The sequence below is a fragment of the Dermacentor variabilis genome, chromosome 7 (genome assembly GCF_050947875.1).
Source record: "Dermacentor variabilis isolate Ectoservices chromosome 7, ASM5094787v1, whole genome shotgun sequence".
NCBI classification, from domain to species: Eukaryota; Metazoa; Arthropoda; class Arachnida; order Ixodida; family Ixodidae; genus Dermacentor; species Dermacentor variabilis.
Window position 1 is genome coordinate 159241259 of NC_134574.1, and position 7279 is coordinate 159248537.

At 49.7% G+C, this 7279-nt stretch overlaps 1 pseudogene; it reads left to right on the forward strand.

Moving 5' to 3' along the window:
- Nucleotides 1–263: 263 nt before the first annotated feature.
- LOC142588920 (long-chain-fatty-acid--CoA ligase 4 pseudogene) lies at nucleotides 264–3010 on the forward strand (annotated as a pseudogene).
- The last annotated feature ends 4269 nt before the right edge of the window (nucleotides 3011–7279 follow it).

Sequence of the window (7279 nt, forward strand, 5' to 3'; positions counted from 1 at the left end):
AAGCGTTAAGTTACTGTACCTTTCCATAGGTACCATCTTCTTCTTTTGTTGTTGTTGCTTGCTTGTGTTCATCCACAGTGGGTGTCAGCCATATACAGAGGCAAGCCAACCAACCAACCAATGTTCGCCTGTATACCTCCAAACAGTGGATTTTTTGTCGCTTTCTCGTGGCGTCACCATCATCATCACTGCCACCATTATCGTCATCAAGCCCCGCCTCTGGGGGTGAAGAAGTCTCGGCAGGAGAAGGCCTGCACAACACCATGCCGACCCAGATTACGCCGTATGTACCGCGCGCGCCAGAGCCCGTTGATGCGGGGGTCCCGCTCGACCAGACAGCCATGTCTTCCCTTCTCGTTGCAATCGTGCTATTCCTCGTCAAAATTCTGGCCGGCCTCTACACAGCGGCCACGCTGCCATTGTACTTCGTCTTCCAGAAACCCTGGAATTACTGGTGGCGCTCGCGAACGTGCTTCGCCAAGCCAGTCGTCGAGAACGACCCGTCGACGCCTTACTGGCGTCTTGCAAGCAAGTGCCGCCAGGTCCAGGCTCTGGCGGGCGTCAGCACCCTGGACGAACTGGCGCGAAGGGCCATCTGCACATGGCCACTGCGGCGCTCCCTGGGGACGAGAACCAGGTTAGGTCGGACCGAAGAGAAACAGAGCAGCGGCAAGGTATTCAGGAAGGTGCTCCTGGGCGACTACGAGTGGCTGACGTACCGCGAGGTCGACCGAGAGATCGAGCTCACCGCGCGCGGCCTTCAGTCGATCGGTGTGAGGCCCTACCAGCACTTGGCCATCTTGGCCGAGACCCGCGTCGAGTGGCTGCTCACGGCGCAGGCCTGCTTCCGCACAAACGTCCCGCTGGTGACGTTGTACGCGACGCTCCCCGACGAGGGGATAGCGAGCGCCATCAACGAGACACAGGCGACGCACCTGGTCACCTCCGCGGATCTCCTGCCGCGGGTGCTGAGCATCGCGGACAAGATGCCGTCGATAACGCACGTAGTCTACATGGAGGACCCCAACTCGAAGCCGTCAGAGCTGACTACTCTAGGAACACTGCAGGTGAGTGACGTACACGTTAACTTCAAGACAAAAACGATGCCGAGAAGTTGCAATACAGACATATGCAAGGGGATCAACGTACTAGAAAAATCCGTAAGCGTTAATTGTCCATATCCAATAATCGCCTATATCACACGGGAACTTGCGCATATTGTAAGGCATACACAGGCCTGCACAACACTATTGTGTATTAACGGCATAGGTTGCTATAATGTAGAATCTGCTGCATGCATTCGCTGTCCACAAGTTTGTCGAGATTAAATTAGCTATCATTAGTATCACTTCGTTCTTCCTCAGAATTATTATAATTATCAGCGAAGCTGAATAAACCAACAACAAAAATTGCCCAAGCCCACCAATGCCTGTACACTTATAAAATATTTCCTGCCTTACTCAGGGCGCGTTGAGGCTTCAAGTCGCAAGTAATCGCACAACCATTTAACCGCTAGGAAGATCTATTTGCCAGCTGGCGGGCACAATTAAAACACAGAAGGCGCGCTCACGGTACAACACGCGTCGTGTGCTTATCGCAGGTCATTCCGTTTTCCAACCTGGAAAACCTGAGAGCGAACTTCGTGGCACAAAAGTCCGCGCCGACGCCGTACGACGTAGCCATCGTCATGTACACCAGCGGGTCCTCCGGCGTGCCCAAGGGAGTTGTGGCCACGCACAGAAACATCATCGCGGCCATCAACGGTCTCGCCGCCGTCCGCCAGGCGTATTGCACCGGCCAGGACACGTACATCGCCTACCTGCCATTGGCTCACATCCTCGAACTGGCCGTCGAGGCGCTCGTCTTTGGCACAGGCACGTCCATTGGCTTCTCGTCACCGCTGACCCTGACCAACGCCTCGACGGGCTTGGCCAAAGGGTGCCCCGGGGATATGAGCCTGCTCCGGCCGACTCAGATGGCCGTTGTGCCGCTCGTCCTCGACAAGATCTGCAAGGGCATCTCCGACGCCGTCGCCTCGAGGGGACCCCTACTCAAGGCGCTATTCGACCACGCCGTCGACTACAAAAACTTCTGGCTCGACTGCGGTTTCGACACACCTCTTCTCAACCTGCTACTCTTCAGCAAAGTGCGCCGCGCGCTGGGCTCGAGACTCAAGGTCGTGGTTAGCGGCTCGGCGCCGTTGTCGATTCGAACGCGCCGTTTCGCTCGCGCCTGCCTCTGCTGCCACGTGATCGAGGCGTACGGCCTGACCGAGACTTGCGCCGTGGCGACGGTCAACGACATAGACGACACGAGCGTGGGCCGAGTGGGTGCCCCGATTCCCGGTTGCTACCTCCGGCTGGTCGACTGGTCCGAGGGCTCCTACCGCATATCGGACAAGCCCAACCCGCGCGGCGAGATCGTCATCGGGGGCGCGTGCGTCACGCAGGGCTACTTCAAGAGGGACGAGCTCACGCGCGAGTCGTTTCGCCACGAATCCGGAGTCCGCTGGTTCTACACGGGCGACGTCGGCGAGATCTTCCCCAACGGCACGCTGCGGATAATCGACCGCAAGAAGGAGCTTGTCAAACTCCAGCACGGCGAGTACGTCTCGCTGGGCCACGTCGAGTCGGTGCTCAAGGCGTGCCCGCTCGTGGACAACGCGCTCGCGTACGGCAGTTCTCTGCACACGTACCTGGTCGCACTCGTGGCGCCCAACCATCAGAAACTGCAGAACCTCGCTCGAGAGCTCGGCAGGGCGACGCGAGAGGCCACACTGAAGGAGTTGTGCGAGGACCCTGAAGTGGCGAAGGCCGCCACCGAGTCGATCCTGGCGTTCGCGCGCCACAGCGAGCTGCACAAGACCGAAGTGCCGCTCAAGCTCAAACTCTGCGCCGAGGAGTGGACGCCGCAGACGGGACTGGTGTCGGCCACCTTCAAGATTCGCAGGAAGCCCCTTCAAAATTTCTACGAGCGCGACATCAAAGCCCTCTATGGAATTGCGGAGTAGAGTGCGCTGGTCAGCACCTAACGCAAGACGTGGCGCATGCGATGATGATGCGGCTAGATTTTAATACGTGCTGTACTTGAACAGTAAAATTTTGATCTCTATCTTTCGTAATCTGCTACGCAGCTACATAAAATCAATAGCACTGGTCAGACGCTAAATTTCTCGCGGAGAATATATCTGCGCCGTATAGCAGTGAACTCTACGACGGAGACGACTCAACATTCTGTTTTCCCGACGTCGCTCTGTTCAAGAACAGTAACTTCTATGAGCTCCGCCGTAGAAAACAAATAGAAAACAAACGCGACGGTTTTCAGGGTACGGGAGCCAGCACTCGTCTATGCATGAGGAGCAAATTTTTTATTGTGGAAGACGTAGCAAATTAATAACGCGCAATTGCTGCTGTGACAATAAATTGAGGAAATTTACCCCCCAAATGGCATCAGCCTATTTGAAACCTACCGCAGGACTAAGACCCCTCCCAGCAAACGCCACTTATCCGTGTTGAATGCCAAACGACTGCACAATGGGCGCATCTTTTTCGGCGGAGCTGCCACACGTTCAAATTTAGTGACATTTGACACGATGATGTCGATAACAGCATCTTTTGAAGTGTGCAATTTCATAGAAATAATATAAAGGTAAACATGCATACACAAGTTTAACTAGCTGCCTTCAAGGGTAGTGAAATGTAGAAATGAGCACGCTATGCTGTCGCTAGCTTTAGTTTGTCACTGTCATTTACAACGTTGCAACCGACGAAGCACGATGGCAATGAAATCGTCCTTGTCGTATGTTTTTTGCCAACATTTAACATGACTCCGCTTGCAGCAGCATCTCGTTTTATTTTTTTGCGGTAGATAAAACTTGATGCTCTTGTTTACATGTGCTGCATGGCTTAACCCTTTGAGTACCGCGCCTATTGCGCATCGTTAGCCCGCTAACGATGGTTTGAAACGCCGCTCTCGAGACCTTCCGCGCCGCTCACGGACACAATGCGCTATGGGACAGGAACAGTGTTGCCACGACACATGAAAAAACTTGATTTTTTTTCGCGAAAAATCAGTAAAAATCTGTAGATTTTTAATTTCAATTTTTGCACTCAGTTTATGCGCCCACGAATTCAGCGCTTATATTAGTACTCTGTTGTGGTATTGTAGCTTCTAAGAAATAGTACGAAAATTGATCCCGAGATTCTTGGCGATACTTTTGAAAAACTCGGGGATCCAGAGAGCCATTGTCAAGCACGAATTTAGAAACAGTGAAGCCCTCCGATGGCCTATTCAAAGGGGTCAGATGGCAGTTAGTACCTGAAAGCTTTTGAGGACAGTATCTTCCAGACAGGGGTAATTGGAGATCGCTGGGAGAGGCCTTCGTGCTGCAGTGGACATAAAAATAGGTTGATCATGATGATGATGATGTTGGTTTCATAGTTGTGGGGTACGGCAGTGCATCCACTTTCACGAATTCACCGCCTCACATCCAGTTACTTATCCAGTTACTTTTTAAACTCTATGCATCTTCCCCACTTTGCTCAAAGACAGAGGTAGCGCCACGATTGAGTCTGGAAACGCAAGAATGTATGTAAACCTCGACGCCTACCACGTTTTTTTTTTTCGCTCGCTAGGTGGCCTCACATTAATATAAACTCTGTACTGAAAAAGTAGCAGCTTTTGCTTTCGTTTCAGTAGAAAAGTAAGAAAATCAGTAGATTCAAGCGCTTTATCACTGAATCAGCAGAAAATTTTGAAGATCAGTAGATCTAGTGATAAATCAGCAGCCGTGGCATCACTGGACAGGAAAGAGAACTGCATTTTTTTTTCTAAGCAGTTCGCTTGCCCCCTCCCCCTTTCCCCCGGGCGTGATTTTTGAACGCGCTCCGAAGTTTCGCGACCAAACTAGAAAAAAATGGCCGCCTCCGGGAGCGGCGCGCGCGTTTCGAAAGATCGCAGATGTCGCGATTCCGCTGCCTCTTCGGCTGGTTATTTCATGAAGATGCTGCCTTTCCGCCGGACCGACTCCGACAGCGACGACGATGCTAGGCAGCCCAGATCATCGGCGGCAACAGCCAGGCAAGTCAAACTGTAGTGCTTGCAATTAAAAATTTTTGTAGTGGAATGCCTGTTCAATGAAAGTTTAGTTTTTTTGTGATAGTATCTACTCGATGGCAGCACATTTTGTATATCTCGTAATTTTTGTTACTTCTCTCTTAATAGACACAAACGTGTCTGTACAAGCTCTCTTCCATTTTATGGAAGAGAGCTTGTACATATTGTACATATTCCAATATTGATTCTGGCAAATTCTTTTTTATTATTACATCTCGTTAATGAAACCTTTATGCGTGAAAAGTGGATTCATTCTGGTTTTGTTTATGTACGACATAAAATACTGAGTGCAGTAGATTTTTCAGAAAAAACTCAGTGGCCTTCCACTCTGTGAAGAAGCATGACCAGTGAAGTTGTGTATGCGGGCCCCTTAATGGCGAACTGCACCTCCGCCGCGGGTCGGCCCAGCATTGCAATTTCTTCGGGATCGGCCCACGTATGGAGAGTGCTTAACGCCTGCATCACCTCATCCGCGGGCCGGCAAAGATCCCGAAGAGAGAGAGGGCGTTTTATGCACACGTTACTCGCGCAAGTGCAGTGCACTCATTTTCCTAAGTCTTCCGCCACGGACATGTGACTAATAGAGCTAACTTGGCTTTTCAAAGTAAACTGCATGATAAAATTTGTGAAGTATGGCGTGCACACGGGCTGCATGCATGATAGCTTCGAATTGTTTTTCAAACATGCTAGAAAACATCATTATGTTATTTCACATAATTTCACAAAGCCTCTTGGAGGACAAATATTCACGTGTAGGCCAAAAAAAAAATTAAATCCTGGGGTCTTAAGTGCTAAAACCACGATCCGATTATGAGGCACACCGTAGTTACGGACTCCAGATTAGTTTCGACCACCTAGGGTTCTTTTAACGTAACGCATGGCACACAGGTGTTTTTTGCATTTTGCCCACATCGAAATGTGGCTGCCATGACCAGGATTTGATCCCGCGACCTCAGGCTCAGCAGCGTAACGCCAAAGAAACTAATCAACCACAGCAGATGCCAAAAAAGTCCATGTGCAATAACCTTGGGACATGTGTGGTAGAAAACATACGATAGAAAATCCGAAACAGGTCTGTTTGCGATTCTTGGGATGTCTATGGTAGGATATCCGAAAATCGATGACCGGTGGATGTCCTGTTAGTTTCCCGAATGTTGCACGGGCGTGGGGCTTAGGGGATACTGGGATACGGGCATAGGGGATACCCTATGGACGAAGTATATTTGGAAACTCACAGATAAGACAAGCGCCGCGCTGTACACAAGAGTGAAACTGCGCACTTTTTTGCTCCTGTGCCTTTCTTTTGATACACATCGTGATAAATTGAGTGGCCTTTACGTACACACCCGTAAAATTTAGTAAGCTTCATGCATATGGGCGCATTCACACAATGCTGGTCCCTTTCGGGAAGAAGTGTTGCAGGACCAGCTGCAGAACGAGCTGATGACAAACATTCTCGTGCTTTAGTGCGCAATGCGGAAAGGCAGTACTATATGCCATAGCGTGTTTTGGCAGCAAGGGTATGGGTGAATCTCATGGGTGTTTTCTGGAATTTTACCCATGGTCTACGAGTCTGAGGAGGCAACGTGACAGAAAGACAGCTGTAGTAGTTCACACAAATGGCAATTGTGCATTGTTTATTATAAAGCACTTAGTTTGGTCTTTGCAAGTCTTTGTGCTAATAACTGCTTGTAGCTATAGCCAAAACAAAAATCATTATCATTATTTTAAACATGCCGTTCAGCAACTCAGTGATGCTAATCGTTTATAACAATGCAAGATTTTTATATCGTAACGTCGTTATAATCTGACAAGAAAAAATTCTGATGTGCATTTTTCTTAAGTTGGCTGGGCCTGGCAAGACATTTGACTTATGTAAGTGCCATTGAAATCGGTTGCACAAAACATTGCACCTGTTTCCATGTTTCTGAGGCAGACCATAGCATAAAATAATTTATTTACATACAGACGCACCTACCAAAAAAGTATGAATGGCACTCGGCATCCCAGGAAGTGTATTAGGCTGCTTCATGCCGGAAAGAAATAAGCAAACAGTAAACTTCTGTTTTACACATTTCCAAGGATGGTGGATTTCTTGCAGTGAATTTGCATATACTTCAAGCTCAATGTTGCAGAAGATCATGTTGCTGATGTACGAAGCATG